We start from the raw sequence: 22,318 nt of genomic DNA, 5'->3' as shown, positions 1-22,318 counted from the left end.
GGCATTGCTGACATACGGGTAGCATTTGGCTAGACACTGTGCCAGGTCTTAAAAGGCATCACCTGCATGCTGCTCTGAGTGTTCTCCAGGTACTGTTTTCTAGCTGGACAAAGTATGATTAAGAGAAACAAGGAACAAAACCCCAGCCCTTTTGACACTGTTGTGCCTAAAACAAAGTGGAAGCCTGACCTAATCTCACAGCAGGCTTGGCACTTGATTCTCACAAGTGCTGAGCATTCCCCTCTCCAGGAGAAGCTTAGCAGGGTCCTCTGTCATCTGCACTGTGCACCCCTTCTACCTGCATTAAAGAAGAGTTTCACAGGTTGTGTGTGTGCTGAACCCAGCCCCAACACTGATAAATAACCATACTGAAAAGGTCATGTAAAAGCGAAGTGTCTCCCGCAAAGACAGAACCAGACACTTGGCTTTCAAGTAGCTTAAAGAGAAAGCTGAAGAGCTTTGTGTGTGGCTTTAGCCATGGATCTGTTAAAAATCAATTGTTCTTGCCACAGCCACACTTCGTAGAGGTAACATGTAGACTTCAAGGATCACGTCTTAACCTTCTCCACTGGGACTGTGTAAACACAGAGAGGCCAGTGTAATTACCGCACTGCCTTCACTATAGCTGCAGCTCAGTGGATCCTTGACTCTGCAAGCCAAGTGGTGCTGCCTTTTGAAACTTGTTTTATCTTTTATACAAACACTGGAACACAGCCTTTCAGGGTAGATGCCATTTCAATTGCAAAGGTGGCATCTCATGTACAAAAGTGTCTTGTATGTATGTACATAAGAAGCTCAAGTATTGTATAGGAATGCTGTGTAAATTGTATTACTACATCCCTCTGTGTGTGACAGCCCGCATCCTAAGCGATACGTGGGATCTTGTCTCTTAGAAATCCTTGTTTATGTCTCCAAGAATTTTGCTCAGTATAGAAAGCAAAATAATTTTGTATACACATGAAAGAAATATACGTTTAAAAATCTATTTATGTGCAAAGAAGTTCCCTGATGTTCCTGTCCAGAGTGTCATCAGCTGCTTATGTATATATGATCAAATGTGTATCTTTAATTCTATTTCATGTTTGTAAAGCTGTTTTTCTTGCAATAGACTAAATCCTTAAAAAGAGTAATACTTGTTTTTCTGGTTCTGCTTTAATCTAGTAAAAGCTAAAACTGATTCAGCTGAGGATGTTTTTGTTATCTAGTATGTAGTAATCACATTCTGGAAACTACAAAATTGTATATAATAAAGATTAAATAAAATAGATGACGTTGTACTTATTTTGGCACGATTCGTGGTGCTGGATGGAGATCCATCTGCAATAGCTTTGTGTAAGCCTCAGTTTAGATTTGCATCTCTCTGGCAGAGTTGCATTTGTTTTTATAACGTTGCCACAGAAGGCGTATCAGAAATATTTCTGTTTGATTGTAACCTTCTTACTGAAGACTTTGGGAGGATTGATCATGCAAATCAACTGACTTCCAGGTCACTGTAGAATCAGACCATTAGATTTTTATGCCGCTCTGACTGCTTCAGGCAGTGCCAAGCATGCTTGGCAGTTGGTCAGTTTTGACCAAGCTTGCATCTTGTACAATCTGTTTCATGCTTAACTCTCAGGATGCCTTACAAAAGTGAGAAATGATTCATCTTTGAATGTGACGAAATTGGCAAAAGGATCTTTCTGCATTCTCTGCTGTTTTAATTGCAAACCATAGTTTTGCAACAGTTTTGAAATTACGTGCTCTACAGCAATTTTAGAACATACTGAGTGTTTTTGGTAAACGGAAATTCTTCTTCCAGAAATTCCCTCTCAATATTGATTCTTGGCCAGATCACTGAAGGTGAAAGACTGGTGTTTCTCCCTTGTTTCAGCTCTTTTTTGGGGGCAGGTGCTTGATTTGCTCTGCAGGCTGGACTGCTGAGGAATTGATCTGCGAGTTGTCCATTACTGTAAATCTGCTTTTGGTTTAAGTACCTGCCCAGTTCACTTACACCTTAGTTTACTTCTACATTTTTACTTTCTCAGTTCTAGTCAGTTTGAATAAAAATGTATTTAATACTTACATAGTACCTTTCAAGTATGGGATAACTTTAAATACAGACATTATCACATGCAGCAAGCGTTAAAGCACATGATGCCGTGGCGCTTGGGCCTTCCTGAGAACATTAAGGAAAATTTTGGTAGAGGTGCCTGTCCTGCCATGGCAGGTGCAGTCATTTTGCAGTCTGCTCAATTCATTAGTTGTTTTCAACTCTTCTTTGATAGAGGTGGTGGCTCCCAAGTCGGCATGCTCTCGCCGTGCGCTCCACCATTGGGTAAGCAACGGGGCGAGTGGAGAGCAAGGCCTGCCCGCAGCTTGGGTGCTGCTACTCTTTGCCTTTCTGGGGAGCCCAGAGCAGTCATCGGTAGGTTAAACGGGCGTGTCGGTCTGTCAAAGCTAACGTGGGAGAGAAGTCACTTGTGTCTAGAGGGGCAGAGAACGTAATCAGCAAAGCCTCCGGCCTTTGTGCTGGTGGGGCTGGGCAGGCAGAGCTGCTGCGAGGCACCAGCTTGTGGGAGGTGGCGGGAGCTGCCGCGAGAGGTTTTTCTGTGAGGGGGCAGAGCTGCCAGACCACTTCAGGCTTCTTTATTCCTTCCAAGAAGAAAAGGGGAACTGCGATGAAATAGCGGCCGTTTCGATTTGCACAACTCTGAAGGCTACTGAGACACACGGTGCGTGGGCAGGCGGCCGGGCCTTGCTGCTGGGAGTGCTGGTGGCACGCTGGCGAGCCTCCTCCGGCTCCTCTCTCTGTAGGAGCCCACGGCTTCGGTGCCCCGGCTTTTCCCAGCTCTGTGTGGCAAAGGGCTGTCGGGTGCTGATGTTTCCTGACACGGGGGAAGCGCGTGCTTTCTGAAGGTTAAGCATGTGTGCTACATAGTGCTGTGAACGGCTCTGCAAATGGATATAACGCTTCAAGTAATGTCGTTCAATAACAGAGTGCCTCAGTTTGTATACGTGGCTCATTAATTCCCTAGATGATGTTTTCTATTACAGGACAGATTTTTGAAGGGGTTCCCATCCCAAAGAGGCAGCTAAGTAGCCGATGGGTTTCTGAGAAAGCCAGGGGCTGTGCCTTTGGCAACACCCATTCCCCGCAGCGTGCTGAAGTCAGCAAAACTGTTTAACGTGAGGAAACAAATTTTGCTTAAAATTGCATGCACTGTGTGAAGATGGTATTTGTTTGAAGTAAAAGAAATGGCTGCTGTGGAAACTGCTTCTAGGAAGTTGCGTGCTCTGCAGTGACAGAGTGTCTCTTTACCAAGAAATCCGAAGCCCGGGCCCTTTAGAGACACCTTGTCATGGAAACCTTTTTCCTATTCGATATTCTTCAGCTGTTCCTCAAACTTGGGAGCCGATCATGAAGTGAAAGACCTTTTTCTGATTTCAGTCAGAGTTCACAACCTGAAGTCTCCATAAGAAGAATGAAAAAACAGAAATTTTTTTTTCTGTAACGAGGGAAGTTCCAAGCATAAATGCATTGTAAAAATGGCTAGTACTTAGCTTAGAAAAATGACACATCAAGGAACACCATGTGGTTGGAAATTATTTCTGATCATCCAGATGTTTGGGGGCATATTAGAAGTTCAGCCAAAGGTAACTGACTTTAAGACAGAACATGGAAGAAATGCTCCAGAAATTGTTAGTTCATGTGAAATTACTACAACCTTTGTTAAATGGATGTAAAGAGATCAACACAATTGGGCGGGGGGGGAAGGTTAAACATGAACCCAGCTGTGCTGAAAGCATCTGAATTGTGGGTTTTGCATTTTTAGATGAAAGGGAGTGTGGGTGGAATCAGTTGTGGTAAGCCTCACCAAAAAATTTGGTTCTAGCAGTTGCTTCTCTGCCCATCAGAACCATGGAGTATCAGATCCTGACAGCACTGGAAATGTTCAAGGCCAGGTGGAAAACTTGGGGATGTTTTTACAAATCGCCAGTACCAGGCAAAATTAACTTGACCGAAGAGTGCTGCTATAAGAACTAGGACAGAATGGCATCAGCTGGAAAGTGGTGAAAAAAATTATGGTTTAAGAGAGTACTGGCAGGAGTTTAAGGTGACTGGGAGAAGCTATGGCAAGTTTTGCAAAACTAAATGGTGTTTTTTCTAGTCACAAGGATTTCTTCAAAAGTATGAAGAGACACAGTAGACAACAGAGAGCTGCTGTTTAAAAGCTTCTCTAATGGAAAAGTCCTTAAAAGGCTAACTTGGGTCCTAAAGACAGTGAAATGTGAGCTGATGAAGTGTGACACAAAGTTGAGGTTGGTTCAGATTTGGAGGATTGTGAAGAATCCCATGAAAGAGTAACATGGATGAGTGGGAACCCCAGTGGCAGACTACCTGTGCTTACCCCTGCTGAAGCCATGGAAGGGACAGTTTATTGACTGCTGGGGATTTTTTGGAGAGTAGTGGTGGTGAAGCGAAACTGGTTTTTACTGAGAACATGACAATGAGAATGTGGTTATTCCACAGAAACTAGAGAACCTAAAAAATGTCAAAAACAAAACACAGAATGCCATGGAAACTAATGTCAGCTCTCTATCATTCCCAGATGCTGTTCTGATCAGCTCTAGTTAAAACTCGCATGTTTTTAACCAAAGATTATCATAACTGTGGATTATGATATGAGGCTATGCCAAAGTACGTAACGTGTGTGTTGCATACCAGAATAAGGAGGAGCAATACATCTGAGCATTGGTGTTAGCCTGAGAAAAGCATGAAAAGCATGTATTGCACAAAGGGAATCAGGAGCCCAGCTCCCTCTTCAGTGAGTGACACCCTATGGTGAGATCTGAAAGTCACGCTAAAGGGGAGAGGGCTTAGGAAGGGAAAAATGAAGCTGTTGGTGAGACTCGTTGCACCAGGCTCTTACGGTATCAAATAGATACATGTACTATCATAGTGTTTTAATGCTTTTGATTTATGGTATGAGATAGTTTATGGGAGAGCTAACAGCACCTGCTTTAAGACAACAACATCAGGTAAAATACAGGAGGCTCCCCTTCCTCTCCAACACCAGGCGCTGCCTGCCTTCAGATTCAGGATGGAGCTGGGCTACCACACTAGGATCAGCGGGCACCACCTCCATGTGAAAATCCCCAAAATTTGCAAGTCAAAGATTACCTCGCTCACTTTTTCAGTAGTTGGCATGCTCTGGAAGCGTGAGACACGTTAATGGCAAGTAAAGCACAGTTTGTGTTTGGGAGCACACTGCTAAGGAAGAACGTGAGAGTTTAAGATATTCCAGCTGGAGCAGCACAACTCCCCAGTGGACTGCTGAGGCAACTCTAGAGACTTGCATTGGAGGGAAAAGGGAGTTTTCTGCAAGAAGTAAGTGGGAAAGTATGTCTGTGAAGGACCGAAGTGAGCATTTTGTAGCGCTTCTGGTCTGATTGTTTTACCATTTGGCAGGGTATTTTGAAGGTTATGGGATATGGAAGTCTATGTTCCCTTGCTGCTTTAAATATCTCTGACCAAAATTATCCCATTCTTGTTAAACCTATAGAAAATGCTTCCCTGTGCCTTTACAAGAGGACTTTTTTTTTTTCCTCTAGTTATCCAAAACTTGGAATTTGCATGTGGGTGCATTGTGAGCCCATAAAATACCTAATCCACAGATGTGTGTGTTTCAGAGCTGCTTGGTTACCTGGGGATGTTCAGCTGCACAATCTCAGCCTTCTACAGAGATGGAAAACTCTCAATTTGTTTGAGAGTGCTCCTGTAGGAGTGCTCCTTTTTGGCTATTTGTGAGTGAAAGTAGAAGAAATACTGAGAATCAGGGAAATGTCTGTGAAAGGAAAATCTTGGGATCTTCTTTTAGAACTGCAATTCTCTGAACAAGGATTGTTTGCTCATAACAGTGCAAAAGCCTGTCAGAGCTCAAGGGTCATCTGAACGATGCTCTTAGTCATATGGTTTAGTGTTAGGCTGTCCTGCGAGAAGAAGGGAGTTGGACTCGATGATCCTTATGGGTCCCTTCCAACTCAAGATATTCTGTGAAAAGGCAAATGGAGAAAACAGGCAGGCACAAGCTGTGTGGGATAGACCTTGTGTCGATTTAGTTGGGATTTAGCTAAAATTAAGCTAAGGTTGGTAACCTTCAATTTCCTCAGTCTCTTGAGCTTGTTCACAGCTTGTTTTGTCCGTAAGTAGATGAGACAAAGGGGTAGAACACTTTAGAAAGCTGTAACAATGCTGTTAATACAGCTCTCTAAAGCACTCTGTACTTCAAGGGGGCTTCTAAGAAAGATGGGGACAGACTTTTTAGCAGGGTCTGTTGCGACAGGACAAGGCATAATGGTTTTAAACTAAAAGTAAGTCGATTTAAACTAGATCTAAGGAAGAAATTTTTCACAATGAGGGTAGTAAAACGCTGGAACAAGTTGCCCAGAGAGGTGGTAGATGCCCAATCCCTGGAAACATTCAAGGTCAGGTTGGACGGGGCTCTGAGCAACCTGATCTAGTTGAAGATGTCCCTGCTCACTGCAAGGGGGTTGGACTAGATGAGCTTAAAAGGTTCCTTCCAACCCAAAGATTCTATGATTGTGTAAGCAGAAGGACTGTGCAGCTTATGTACTCCATTCCATTAGACCTCCCAGCTATCTGGTAAAGTTGATCCTCCTCCATGTAGACTAGTTTTAGATCAATTAGGGCACAAAGGTTTAAATCAGCAGCTGCTGAGGGCACCAGTACGTACATTCCAGAATACAGCTTTAGTACCTTCACTGACACAAGTATGTCTCTGCTGTTGCTACTTTCTCTTACTCATGTTTCCACATAATAATATCTTGCTCCTGGATAGCTGAAGCTTAAAGGAGGTCGGTAATGTACGTTTCATGAGGAACAGTATATTTTTCATGTTTTGGTATATCCTTAAAACCACTTCTTCCAAAAAGAACCACATGGTGTGTTAGCAGAAAACTCTTTGCATGAAATACGTAAACGAAGGAGCCTTCTTGCTATATCCTGTCCTACAGCTCAGATGGTGCAACCAGCTACCGCAGTCTGGCCGAGCCCACCTTATCTCCAGCAACTTCCCTTCCTTCTTCCTTCATGATGTCTCTCCAGCACTAGAGACCTTTCTGTTCTTCAATCCAGAGTGTTATCTTTAACTATTTCCTAACCTTGAGTTCACTTTCTGTAGCCTGTTTCCCTCCAGATCTAGTTCCAGTCTTTCTCTGCTCTCTCCATGCCCGCTTCCATTGCTCAAGGTTTTAGTCATCTATCAGCCAGCTCTCACCTTTTTGCCATTTTTTTCTTGCTGCTGTCATCTCTTTGTACCTCTCCACCCTTGCCAAACTCTCTGTTACACAGTCACATTCTCAAGTCTTCAAGTCAGTTTGTAGTCCTGACCTCAGTATCTGTTCTCTGTGCTTTCCGATGCTTCCTTAGCACTTCATCCACTGTTGTCTCAAACATTCCCCACACTTCGCCCCCCGCCCCTTGACTCATCTTTCCTCACCCTGCTCGAACTTTTTGCCCAAATACACCAGTGCCATCAGCTCAAGGCACCTTTCCTCCCTCACATCCCTCCACAGTGCACACTGCAATCATCATCTTCTCATCACATCTCTTTCCCACTTCCTCATTTAGCTCATTTGTGTTGTTCCATTTTGCTCTGTGTCCCTGACAAGTGGTGGCCAAGCCCTGAGGCAGGAAATACACTGTGTGCTAGAACCCACTGTGGGTGTCTGTGGCGCAGAAGATGCACGTTCGCGTGAAGTCTAGAGCCAGTCTTGTTTTCAAATTTCAAAATCTAGTTAGTTATTGAGATCTTTTTCAAACATTTATTCGTCACAATAAATACAGAATTCTACTATTGGTTGCAGGATTTTAAAGCAAGATCTTATAAAAATTTCTAAGCTTGTTTTTTATACGTTTTAGGACCAGCAGATATCTTTGATGTTTAAAGTTCTGTGAGAATTTCTTAGCCCTTAAAAATACCAATAGGAAGATAGATGCATTTAAGAAGGTCCGTATCACTGTTTGCATATTGAAGCAATGTTGTTTCTATTTAGTCTTAAGTATTTTTAACAGTATGAGTTTCCACATAATTTTCATTGTTTTAGAATTTCCTTCCTTGCTTATTTAATTGAAAAAAACTTTAATTCCTGAAGCCTAGTCCTGTTACCCGCATGCAGCTCCCGTGAACACAGATCCTTTTCCTTGTTTATTTAATCAGCCATATCAATGTTAACAGAGTCCCATTTGGCAGATCCTGAATTCCCTTCAGTCTCCCACCCTGTCCTATAAGAACACGTGCTTGTTTTCTTCTTATGTGATCGGGCAAAGGAACAAAAACAGATAATAACAAGACGTTATTGGTAGGGATAAAGTAAGTTGAATTATGAAGGCATCGGTACCACAAGCTAGATTGTGTTTCCAGCCCTGCAGAGCCCGGCTGACACCTGGCCAGAGCTGTGCTAGCCAGCGCGAGCTATTGCTGAGGTGCTCGCCCACCCAGTCAGCTGGAAGGTGCTGCTCGCTGGCGGCGGAGGCTGCGAAGAGGGTCCTGTGCATGTCCTGACTCCCTCTCTTCCTCTGTGAGGCATGACGGTGAATGGGATAAAAGTCTGGTCAACAGAGGTTACTAGCAGAAACGGAAGTCTTTAAAATAGTTAAGGATTGGGTACATCTTCTGTTATTCGCCATCCGAAGAATGGAAGCTCCCAAAGAGCCAGCATCGCAGGTGGGAGGCCTCAGGAGGATTAATCAGGGTGCTGCTTGCAGGTGACCCCCAGCCACAGGCCTCGCGTATTGCAGCGGCGTTTCTGCGGGACGGTGCTTTCCATTGGTGCTGGCTTTGTCAAAGCCCCGTCATGCTGCCAGCAGAGCACTGTCGCACATGGTGCTCTGCCTAGCCAGCACTTTGTCTCTTCTCCTTCCTTTTGTTTCTTGGGGGTAAGAGCTTTGTGCTTTTCTGTTGGCTTGGAAGACGGAGCTGAGCTGTAGGTCTTGTCCTGAGTCTGGGGGAATGGGAGCCCTGCAGGCTCCGAAGGGAAGCTGGGAAACGCCATGAGGTCAGGCGCGGAGAGCGGGGAGGAGAGGGTCTTACCTGACAGCTGCCAGCACAGCAGCAAGGGGAGAGACCTGAAGTTTCTTCTGGAGGTAGAGGAGTGGTGTGGGTGATGGAGCTTATTTGTGAGGTGTGTGTTAGGCAATGGCATTTTCCACTGGGAACCCTTGAAGCCAAGCTCACCATTCGGGGCACATTCTGGGCATAAATTCTAGGACATTGGTCCATACACCTTCCCAAAGTACCTGGATTGCGGATCTGAGGACTCTGCGCATCTGCCCCACAGAGTGAAAACTGAGACCTGTGGAAGAGGTTAAAAATAAAATAGCACACGATGCAGCGCAGACTGGAACAAGGACAGAAACGAGAAAATAGGAGGAGGACAGATAGATAAAGATGCCTGGGCTCCAGTGAAGTCTGCAGGGGGGTTCCCTCTTGCACTGGCAGCTGAAACGAGTGAAGCCTCGCGTTGCATAGCCACCCCTCAGTGCGGTGTGGGATCTGGACCTGCAAGGGCTCTAGCGATGGTACCAGGACAGAAGGAGGAGCAATAGCAAGTCCTTGTTTCTCAGCCACACAAAATGGGAATGTGCATGTGGATTATCACTGCAAAAGAGAGAGAGAGAAGTTATTTATTTCCACCCTATCCTCACATGAAAGGCTTTAAATCAAACTTCCATAGGAAATTTGACTCTTAAAGGTAAAGCATAGATCAGGTAAATGGAAGTAAATGGAGCAAACACTGCCAGAAATGACCTCTGCTGGAATATGCTTAGAGAGGGATGCTGATGGCTGGAAATGAGACCAATGTGAGAGCAGGGGTCTGGAAAGCATGGTCTGTGAAGAAGGTGAAAAAAATGGGGTGGTTTAGTCTACAAAAGAAAAGTCTAAAAGAGACAGCATGATTAGTCCTCAGACATTTAAACGATTAACATGGAGAAAGGTAGCAATAGACTGTTTTTCATGTCCATTCACAGAAAGACAAGAAGAAATTAAATTAATTAGAAACATAAAAGATTAAGATTTTGATATTAGTGCAAGCTTTTTAAGAACAAACCTAGCCAGGAGCCGGAGACATTGCCAAAGAAGAGGCAGAATCTTCCTCAGTGGACATGTAAGAGAAGCTAAAGGTCTGGAGGAGGTAGTCTAGCTTTCCTTATTGGGCCTCAGAGCAAGGAGACGGTCTAGATGACCTCCTTCCTTTCTGTGGCATCTGTGACATTTACAGCACCAGTTTAGCTCCATTCTTTTTGAAGCTTGCTGCTTCTAGTCATGACACATGCAAGCCAGGAGCTATTCAATTCAGTGGAGTTACTTAATCATCACATACATTAAAATGGTTTGACCAAAGTGAGCAAAAAGCAAGAACTGCCACTTGCACCAAATAATAGCTGTTTTTCAGCTTTAATAGCTGCTGTATAATTCATGGAGATAAAAGGCTACAAAAGCTGTCATTTCATTTTTAGATTTTTAAATACATCCCAGCGTGCAGTTGCTGAGCATGTGTGATGGAGGCTGTGATGGAGGCTGTGGTCGACAACAGATACTGTTCTGTCCCCTTGGAAGTGACAAAGTGGGGGTGACCCAAGCCACTAAATCTCTTTATTTTAGCAACCTGCTCTGCAGCATCTGCATACCGAGACAAGCAAAATAGAATGGCTGGATGAAAGAAAAGCAAACCAGGATCTTTCTGGAGTTTATTTTGCTCTGTGTTTTTTTTAAAAGGAGGTTTGTGGAAGTGACTGTTTCTGCTCCACTTGCAAGGACTGATTTACCAGCTGCACTGGTCAAGTGCTGCCTTTTTAGCACACTCTGACAGACATAATTATGTCTGATGACCAAGGCTCTGGCTCTGCTTTCTGGGTATTCTGGTCACCTGTATCTAACATGTCTAACACAACTCTGAGCATGTTCACAATTCTCCTGACAGAGAATTGCAGCCAAGGTGGGAACTAGGAAGGAGACACTGCCCAGGATGTTACTTCCACTGGCGTCTCTGCTTTCCCTGGCACCCAAAGGGGTAATCGCTGCCTGCGGGTCTTCTCAAGGTTTGTTCCTCATCTGCAGCCTGGGCCCTGCAGGAGGTGGGAATGCTTCCCCTGCAACTGCCAAGGAGACCTGGATACCAAAGTGATCTCTGCCCCTGGCAGGCTCTCAGGGAAGGCAAGCAGTCCAGTACAATGCCGTGTTGCTTCTTATTGAAGAGTAGCGCACGTATTACTGAGGAAGTAACCGCACTTCTTTTTCTTAATGTCATCTTTTATAAATTCTTCAACTTTGATAAAGGAGCTGCAATATGCATTAACTGTGGATTAAAAGGCACTGGAACAAATGTTTTATTTTGCTTCCTGTCTGTGCAATTTTCTTGATATATGTATTCTTATATATATATAAAAAAATAGATATAAGTGCTGAATGAGTACTAAGTAAACAAAACAAAACAGAGGAGGGAGCATTCCAAGTAGCTCTGATAAATTTGATACCAACCCTTCATATTCTTTAATATCGCATAGGGTGTTCAGCCTCTGGCTGTGCTCCCGGGAGCCTGTGCCTTGCCTGTTCAGCCAGGCTGTCTGCATCTCTGTTGTCCTCTGAGCAGCATGATGAGCCTGCAAAAGGATTGTTCTGTGCTTTTTGCAGCCTTTTCTGGACATGTTCAAGAATTTCCTCTTTATTTTCTGCTGCATTCCTCCTCAGAAACTCAGAGAGGTCCCTTAACCTGGCAGAAAATTTTAGATCCCTGATCTGCCAGAGGCTCTGGCAGAAGAAGGGCTCTGCCATCTGGTAGCCTGTCATACCTGAAGAGCCCTTTGCCTGTGTTTGGAATAAGGAGTTATTTTTGATGCTGGTTCTGACGTTAGCCATGGGTACTCCTGGAGTATTTCCAAGTTCTGTAAATGTCACTGTATCCTCTCCCTGGTTTTTGGTGGTTTTTTTTCCCGTTTTGTTTCTGTGTTTATGTCATTCTGCTTTCCACTAGGTCGGAAATGGAGAACATGTCCCGGAGTACACTGCTCAAGACTCCTATTATTTCCAGACTTGCTGTCTCTGGCTGCCCTTGGAGCACTGTTGCCCCATTACAGTGAGCAGACGGAAACTCTCATTAGGAGCTGTACTGAGCACGCAGGGCCACCGGTGTCCCTACAGCAGCATGGCAGAGCACTACATCAGGTGAGTTATGTACCAGCTCAGAGCCTGAACTGGTAACAGCTTTTGTTTGCAGCTTTAGTGGTGTAATTCAGATCTATCTATTTTTTTAAGTGTAGTGCATTTCAGTTTGAATGACAGACACTTTAATACATACCCCATGGTGCAGCTTTCACTCCTGTGGGCACAGTAGTGGTGTGAATTAGCAGGAGATCAACTTTTACATCTGCTACAGTCTTCCTGAAAGACCTTGGACAAGCCCTTTGGTCCGTTTATGCCTCTGTATGTCTTGCTGTGTAGACGAGAGAGGAAAGAAAAGGAAACCCCCTCCCACAGCCCTTGCTCTTGCAGAGTCAGAGAAGACGCTCCCTTGTGCAGAGATCAGCTTCTGCTGCGTTGGACATAATGAAGGTTTGATCTCAGCAAGCTCTAGGAACAACTTACTGTAAATAACACTGATAACAACACTAACGCTCTGTATACTTTGTAATACGCCTGCATGAGGCAACATCTATGTCTGTTTAGATAAGCTGTAAGCAGCAGTATTGGGACCTTGCACCAGCTGCTGTGATCATAGTACGGTTATCTGCTGGTTTGTGCCTGTGACGGTAGATATGGGTGTGAACATCACTCTGTGTGTGTTGCCATCTCCGTATTTAGTGTCTGCTTTTGGCACTCTCATCTCTTTCATTTATGAATGAATGGCTGAGGAAGGAGAGGGCTGGGCTGGGCTGACTCCTTCGCAGTTGAAGCATAAAGATCACAGGAGCTGAAACACAATCTCCTCCTCCTCCTTCCTTACGCTGTTTCACCGACAGCCTCACTCACAGCTGGGAGGAGGACAGCCTTGCCAGCAGCCTAAGCAGGAGCTGGGAGAAGGGAAGTTTTGTGCTCTTTGCATAAGCTCTGCTCACAGGTGAGTTTCTTTTTTTTATCTGTTCATTCTTAAAAGCAAGCTAATTTTCCATTGTTGAGCCAGGTTATACAAGGTTATGACCCCTGGGAAGGTGGCAATACAGTTTTTTGGCTAGGTGGTTAAAACGAAACAATGAGGCAGTCCAAGGGCTCAACCAAAGCAACATGTCCAAAAAAAATTCACAACTTCAAAATTAATTTCCTTGGCAAGTTCCCATTAATGGGAACTTTGAATAAAAGTTCTTCCAAAAAAACTTTCTGGAGTTCCACTTAGGTGCAAGGAGAGCTGAATGTTGAAATTGTACTGATGAAAGGGAATTGTTAAGATAAACCAAGAAATTTTTTCATGTTTGCAGAGGGGAACCAGAGCAATAGCCAGTAGATAAATTCCAGTAGTCATTTTCAGAGAACTTCTCAGGACTGTATAAGTTGACTAGATATAAGTTATTTTGAATGACTAATAAGAGATTTAAACACTACATTACCCCTGAGAACATGAGCCAAAATTACGCCTAACAGGAAACTGCTAAACCACATACCTTGGTGTGTGGGTGCTCTGTGTACACCTATATAGATTTGTCTTTGTATCTCACAAGTATGTCATTACTGTGTTTTCCAAACAGTAAGCCAGCTTTCTTGCTGCTATTCAGAGCCTGACTTGGGAAACTTGAAATGTGAAAGTTGTAGTGAGATTAAATCTATTCAGTCAGAAATGAATCTTTTTTTTTTTTTTTAGTAGGATTAAAAACCTTTGTTCATTATTATAGGTTGCCTGTGTTACAAGTCCATTTTTCTTGTTCTTGACAGTCTTTGTAAAGCAACAAGAAAATTAAATCACTGAGCTATCATCAGCTTCATGTGTGCATGAGAAATAGAGAATTTAGAAGGATATAATAGCCTTGTCCTGTCTTTTTCTGTTCAGAACACATGCAGATATTAGTAAAAATTTAAGGAAACTTAACAGTGAGGCAAGGAAAAATAGCTACACGTAGGCTCATAAGATGTGACACTGTCATTGTGAGCATTAGGGGACTTTCTGAGCAGTCTGTTAATCAGCTCCCTCCGTGACTTTTTCCACATTAGCACCCTGTGTTCACACTGGCTCCAGAAGAGTACAGTGTCTGACCACTTCTTCTTTCAAGTTTGCTTTAATCAAGGAGCCAGTAAGAAGGGAGTCAATCCTGTGTATTTAACACCCACTCCACCATTCCTGTTCTGAGGAAACAAAATTTTTTACTGTCCTCACCACTATTTTTCCTGCCTCCCCTCTTATTGCTAGTATGTTGTTGTGCCCCCATATCATGCCACTTCTACACATGCACTTGTAAGGTGTTTCTGTTATATGAGGGAAGATGCAGAAGGTAGCTGTTTCCAGCTCATTTTATGCTCAGTGCTATATAGCTGTAATTTGGATGATAACATAGAATAGTTTGGGTTGGAAGGGACCTTCAAAGGTCATACAGACAAACCCCCCTGCAGTGAGCAGGGACATCTTCAACTAGAGCAGGTTGCTCAGAGCCCCGTCCAACCTGACCTTGAATGTTTCCAGGGATGAAGCATCTACCGCCTCTCTGGGCAACCTGTTCCACTGTCTCTGTTCCGTTCTCCACTCTCCACTGTTCCCTCATTGCGAAATATTTCTTCCTTATATCTAGTCTAGAAGGTACATTCACAAAGTTTTAGGATCTGGGGAGTACACCATGAAAAAAAGTTAGGTTTATAGGATCAGACCAATATGTTGTTCTGTGATAGCGGGGCACAGCTGTGCGGCATGACATATCTACATCACAGCATTGTAATTTGAATATCACAGTTTTAAATTAATAAAGATGTGGCAGTTCCAATATCTCATCTCACTAAAAAAAACTCATTTCACTTCACATCTGCAGTGAGATGTATTTATTTCACTTTGTGGCTGGCAGACAAAAATTGATTCCCTTTGTTCTGGGACCTGAGGAGTGTAAACAATCCAGACAGTGGGAAAAGAGAGAAGGGAAATGTGGGGAAAGGGCAGAGAAGAGAGAAAAATGAGTCCCGGCCAGAGTAAGTGTACATAGGTGTCATCATACTAGATGCGATCAGATAGAGCTAGCCTAGAGGATGGCTGGTTCCCGAGGTCAGACGGACTGGAATCTTCTTCCATGTGGCTGAGCACAGCTGCACGGGGCCGGGGGTACAAAGGTGTGGGCGTTAATGTAAGTTTTCCTCCCCTAACTAGGCCGGTGCATGTTGTCACTCAGATTAACCAGCTGATGCTGTAACTGCAAGTTTTCTTGGCATCCCACTGAACAGTGCACAGAGAAGAAAAATTTTTCCCAGCTAGTTTTTCTAGACCTGACCTGGAGGTGCATTCGTGTTGCCCTGGGGTTTCACTCCTGCTGACTGTTCTTGCGTCAGAGTGATGATAACCAGAGAAAAAGTTATTTCAGACTCATGAGGACATTTACACAATTTGCTAACTATTTTTAAGTGAAGAACTGTGGAAAGAGAACTCCAGACACGGTGGCCTTGTGAGGCTCATTGCAATATAATTAGCTGAATGCCTTCTCTGAGAGGTTTGTTTTTCCTATAAAGCTTATTCTGAGTGGCTTTTAATGCTTGTTATGAATTTTTCTGCCAGCTGAAGCATTTGCAGAGCTGCTGTCCCTGACAGCTGATGGCAACTGGTTTTGAAAAGACACAGAATAGCTTTAATGTTTAGAAGAAACTAGCCAATAATTTTAAGTTAAAGGTATTAGTAATCAGCAGCAGCTAAGAATGACATTTTAGTTTATTCTCTGAGGGATGCATCCACAATTCCTTTTTCTCCACTAGAAACCACTCTCTGAACTCTGTTAATCTACCAGGTAGTAAAAGGAAAACTTTTTAGGTGCTTCATCTGGAAGCTGTAGCTAATCTGTCTGAAAAAAGAAAAAAGACTAAACAATAGGTTTAAAACACTCTGTTAGAAGGAGGTTGAGAAACAGGCTCGCCTGAAAGTATATTCGGTTCCTCTCTATGGAGCCCTCTTGCCAGATACTGTTTCTGTGGCAACAAATTTGTTTCCAGCTGGGTTGTCTTGGAGTTTGATCTGGGGTTGCTTAGGCTCAGATCTGTCACCAGGCCAGAGGCGAATAGAAATGCAAAACGAATCTGGTCTACAGGTAATGGAGGAGGCATTCTGCTGCTGTTACTGTTGTTCTCCTGACATTCTCCACTCAAAAATTGCTATGGACTACTATTGCTGCTAGGATGAGCTGAGTCTCTCATTTCTGAACATCGTTGCTTTATTCCTCAAGCTTTCAAGCTTCCTTTCTCTCACGCCATTTGCTATGGGTCCACAGTAAAGACGCATGAGCTTTAAAGAGAGGTTAGATAGCTAAACAGAGGAAGGGGAGAAAAAAAATGAATGCATTACAAAAGCAAATGCAATCAAAGTATCAAACTTAAGTCACTTTAATGATACCTGAATAAAATGCTAAAAGGAACACCACCACTAAGGAAGAATGGAAATATTATTACAGAGATCTCTTGGCTTGGCTTTCTTGTAACTCAATATTTTAGTAACAATTAGAATTTGATCATTTTATAACTGGAAACATTTTGTCTTCCATCTGCCAAAGGAAGAAAGATAATTTTTACTCTGTGATGGATAATGTTTTAGTCTCTACGTACATATCTAATTAGAGGATGTATCTGTTTTATGCTTTGTGTTTAAAAAGTGATCAGACATAGCTTTCAAAATAAGAATTGCCTTTTAATGTAGGAAGAGGCTTAAACTAAGATCCCTTGACTTATCCTGTCAGGACATTATTATCTGGAATTTGAACTTGTGTCCAAATTTCAGACATGGTCTTACACCTCCACCCCAGAGCAGGACCTGAATTTCTGAATAGCTCTCAAGTTTGCAATCCCACGTGTACTGTGACAGCGTTTCCATCTCCTGCTCAAGAGATCATCAGAACTTCCCAATAATGAGTCTTTGATTCTCTCCCTTTTCTCTAGTCAGATGAACATTGGGAAGCATGAACGGGTTACAGTGAAGTTGTTGCTTTTGCTCTGAGTTGCTTCTCTGATAATACAGAAGAAGTTTTTTTTCATTTCTGTAAGGTCATGGTTCTTCAACCATTTTTTTCAATTTTTGTGTTGAACCTCTTTTATCCAGCTTAATACCATTATTGTGGGCAGGTTGTTTCCCCCAATTTTATTTAAAAGAAGACTGGAGAAGGGTCAGTTGTTTTTCAAGCATGAGGGTGGCTGAGTTGTGCCTCCAGGCAGGATCCTGGGATTTGTCACCCAGGAGAGAGGTGGCAAACCTGACGGGGCTCTGACACAGGGGAAGCGGGCAGTCACTGCTCATGCAGATACTGGTGTCATCCCAAGGCGGGATGGAGAGGTGCTAGAAAGAATATTTAGGCCCTCAGTCAGGACACTGAAGTATAGGAATTCAGCAGCACTGTGCTGAGGAAGGCATATGCACAGCAAATGCAAGACCAGACAGAGAGAGGCTGTTTCAAGGTATGACGAAGAAAATGGAGGAGGGAAGATGGGCTTCTATACATTGGGAAATGAGGGCACTCTGGCGTAAGGGAAGGCCAGACTTTGTTTAAATCTTAATGAAAGCAAGACACTAGCACTTAAAATCATGTGAGTACTAAAATAATTTTTTTAATTACAATTAAGGGAATTGAGGAAATGAAAATTCAGGAAATGAAAATGTAAGCAAGCCTGCAGATACAGATGCCAGCACTTTGTTTAGAATGATTTATCCACTGGGGACTAGGTTGTTGGAGTCCTGTATCCTCAAGGAAAAAAAAAAAAAGGAAGGACCAAAGTTTTCAATAGTCATCTAGGGAGCAAGAGCAACAACGAGGGAAAGAGCACAGTGGAAAACCTTCTGCAAGGCACGCTGCTTCTACACAATTGTGAGAAATCTGAGAAATAACATTGGAGAACAAACCTTACATGCGAATATTCACTTAGATCTACAGGAAACTTGGTTAATCTCCAAAAGGGAAACTGCAAAAAAGGAGGAAGCTTAATTAAAGGCAGCAAAAAGGGATAGCTTAGAAGAGTTATGTCTCTACAGGCTAGATGGGGACTATTTGAAGACATGCATGAACACATGTGCACACACCCTGCCTCCAATGCTGGATCCAAGGAAGAAATGCAGAACGGGGACAAAAAAGACTCAACGTAGCCTAAAAGGAAACAAGCACAGCTAAACAGCAGTGCGTGGAAGGGCAAATGGTGTGCTAGACTAGAAAGAATTGGATCTAGAACAGAAACGTATTTGAAACACACAATGGGGATCAGTGTAAACCAGAAACACAAACATAGTACAACGGCACAAAAGCATTATTCCGGTTTTAAATGGTGACAGTGCATGCAACGTTAGATGCTTCAGCTGAACAGGCTCCTATCCTATGACGAATTTCGTCTCTTTGATTAAAATAAATCCAAACCGAAGAAAAAGAATGAAGTCGAAGAAAAATAAGGGAAGGGGAAACTCTCAAATGCTGTAAACAGCTTTTCACTTTACCATGTCTTAAAACTTTTGGTGTACAAAATGAATCATATACTGAATCATATATGCAGAAAATCACATTTAAAAGAAAGATGACTTTATCGAACGTATCATTATCTGCTGATGCATGGAATAATGAAAATGTTAACATTCTCCTTGAACAGATGTGCTCAATCTCTTCAGACACGGCAGAGTTTCAGCTACATTTCAGTTAGACCCAGCAAGCAGATTATTGATGTCCCAAGCTACTGCTTGTCAGCAGCACCACAAAATCAGTTATATCCACTGAACTATCAGTAAAGGAAGAGAAAAAATTGTGCAGGTGGATGTTTGGTTGCTTTCCAAACTACTTTTGGTTAATGAGATAGTTCTGTTTCAAGTGTGTGATGTGCTGATATTCAGGTTTAAATATACCTTGTTCTGTCTGGAGGCAGTAAAAGATGCAAGTAGAAAGAGAATTTGGTCCCTGCTTCGGTCTCCAACTTGATAGTTTTCAAACAAAAGTTTTCCCTTGGAACCAGTAAGTGATGCTGGGGAGGCTCGACAGAAGGGACTGCCTTGCATGTTGTTGGCACCCCTTCTCCTTTCTGTGAGAGCATATGGGTATAGAGAGCAAGTGGTTCTCAATGCGCTCACGGGCTATGTCTGTACAGTGCCGTAAGCACTGGGGCAAAGACACAGCCTGCCCGGCCTTGGTGCGTGCATGCTGACCGGTACGGGATGCCGGCGGTGTGCTATGGCCCACGTGCTGGAGATGGGTGGCCCATGCTCAGGCTGCTGAGAAATCTGTGGGGTGACTCCCACGGGGCCACAGCTCCCTTTGGGCAGTCGTTCTGTGAAGCAGGGGCTGTATGGCAGTGCCAGGGGTAGAAGGGCATGCTGGCAAACCAAGGCAGGCAAAAATCATTGAAATGCAATACAGATATGAACTAAACCTTAAGTCACTGATTTCTATGCAAGACGTCTGGCATTGCCTGATGAAGCACAGTGCTGGTGTCAGAGCAGGCTGCAGCATCAAAAGTGGCAGAAATACAGAGTTTGGGAGAATGAATCAGAAGAGTGATTTTCCCCAAGTCTGTAGATGGTAAAATGAATCAGAACTCATTTAGTTCAGAAGGGTGAAGATCCTATTTCTCAATCCCAGGCTACAACACAGTTGTTCCAGTCCTTGTTCCTTCCTGATAATATCGCATGTTGATCATGGCTTGTGTGGCTTCTAATTAGTAAGATCTGAGTAATCTTGGCTTTTCTTGCATTGTTGTTTTAAATGAGGATCAGATTGAGGATTAGAAGTAGTTCTATTTTCTATGAGTGATTGTTACTTACTTGCCTGCTTCTTGTGTAATAGAGCCAGGACACTGCTTTGGCTTTTGCATCAAGGAGGGCTGTGGAGGATAGGAAAGTTGTGTTGGCTGAAGTTTTGGTTGAGGGGAAAGGAAGATTTGGTGTTGTTCTCTGAGGAAAACAGAGATTTCTGTAGAAAGTGGTGTGATGTGTTTTCCTCCACCCACCATCCTGTAATCAAGCAAGTCATCCACGAAGCCTCAGGGAGGCGTCCCCTGTGGGTAGGAACTCGTCACAATAGCTCAGTGGAGAAGTACGTGGAGGGATCATGTCATCCACCTGGCTGATCTTTAGCAGCAGGAAAGAAGGGGCAGATGAGGGTCATTTTTAAGAGCTTTGAGGCAACTATGTCATGACTAATTCCCGTTATGTGATTCACCTCCTGGATACCACTTGGACTGAAATTACACATTGTATGAACTTCTTATTGCCATAAATAGGGATTTTCCAAAGTGTAGTTTCTTTTCAGCACTTCCTTGTGCTCAGCCAGTTGTTCAGACCTTGCATTTGATTAAAAGATCCTGATACTAGCTAAAGAATAAGAAGTAGTCTGAGATATTGGGCTAACTGTGCCTATTACCCTATCTGCCTTCCGTACCATTCATGTCAAGTTGTCTTTCCTGTGTACAGGCCCCATCTAAGATGTCCAAAGTAATAAAAACCTGAAATGAAATGGTACAGCAGCAGAACATGGATTTTTTGCATTAGTTTTTGTGCATGTGAAGTCATATAGATTTTACTTCGATATAGCTTTAATTTCTAGGAAAAAAGCTTTCAAAAAGAAAAAGATTTCATAAAGATAATTGGAAAATTATTATTTGTTTAAAAAAAAATTCCTTTGTGGAAATTATTTTACTTCATGTCAGATTTATACAATTTGTTTCCATGTTATTGCATATCACTTAGAGGAATGAGTTGTGCCACATCACCTGGCAAATAATAGTGGAGAACAGAATGGGAAGGTCCTGAGAGCTCCCCAAACATTTCTTTGCCTTCAAGGGGCATCAGCTGAACCATTCTCAAGTTGTTTGCCAAACTTTAAGGCCTTCTGTGATGACAACCCTACATCCCATGCACCATCTATCCCAGTGCTCCACTTGCCTTTGTTAGTGGAAAGTTTTTCATGGTGTTTAACCCAGCCTCTGTCATCTTTGCAACAATCTTTAACATGTTTGAAGGTTGTTGCTGTGTTTGCCCTCAATCTGGTCATCTTTAGACTAAACAAGCCTGACTCAGTCTTTGGCTTTGCTAGACCTCTGACCTTTCCCCTACCCTTCTCTGCAGTCAGCGGATCTCAGAGGATGGACGGGTAGTACCTACAGCCTGCTGAGACTTCCCAGTATGATACGTGTGTGTGCGGGGGTGTTCAATAGAAGTTCAGTATGTGACCCCTGAAATCCCCACATCCTTCCCGATGTTCTACTGTAAAATAGGATATGTTTTATTACCGACTTCTTGAATCATATGGAATACATACTATGTCATATACAGCAGTTTGCGTATCAAGTAAGAAAGAAGCTGGATACTCAGCGCTCTAATTAAAATGACAAATGTGAACCTAGGATGATAATCTCCTGGTTATTCAGGGCATTTTTTTCTGAAATATAGATATTTTCCAGGAATGTAAATTTTGTGTTTCAACAAGTCCTCCCAGTGATCTCTCCCAGCGTAGCCTACAGGGTGCTGTGTTATTACAAGTTACTGGTGTGGGGTACCATAGCTCTCTTATGGCCATTCAGAAGTGCTCAGCTGCTTGCTTTCTAGGTGGCTTCCTGCTTAATTGAGAATTTGTTTGTTTGATTTTTTTGTTTGACTTATGAAGTGGATTGAATATAGAACATTTAAGTTTGTGATCCATACTGATTTAACTATTCCTTACAGAGCTTCATGATCTGTGGGCGAGGGCACTTGTAAGATTAAACTACGTTATCATGTCATTACTAGTGGGAAATGAGCATTGGAACTAGATTTAGAGGCCATGAAATTATTTTAATTAATTATGTGGCTAATATATGTGGGCTATCTTCATTAGCTTCTAGCTGCATTGCATTCATCAGCCCACACTGCTTATGTTAGGCTGCACAGGTCAAATGTCCAATCTAGTGCTTTCAACAAGCATCGAATTCACTATGAGGAAAAATAAAGATTCATGGTTCAAATATGTTAACGTGAACCTGCTACTCAAATCCACATGATCGGTTCCTGATGACAAATTTACAAGTTGACAGCATGAAATCCTCAACTACCCCACCACTGTGGGCCAGATGGCATCTGAAGTTTTAGCAATGAAATATTTAATGTAACTAGCTTGCTTCAGACTTCGGAGAAATTTGGTAAGCAGAAAAAAAGA

The sequence above is a fragment of the Phaethon lepturus genome, unplaced genomic scaffold (assembly GCF_000687285.1).
Source record: "Phaethon lepturus isolate BGI_N335 unplaced genomic scaffold, ASM68728v1 scaffold10278, whole genome shotgun sequence".
Classification (NCBI taxonomy): domain Eukaryota; kingdom Metazoa; phylum Chordata; class Aves; order Phaethontiformes; family Phaethontidae; genus Phaethon; species Phaethon lepturus.
Note: the sequence above shows the minus strand (reverse complement) of the source record.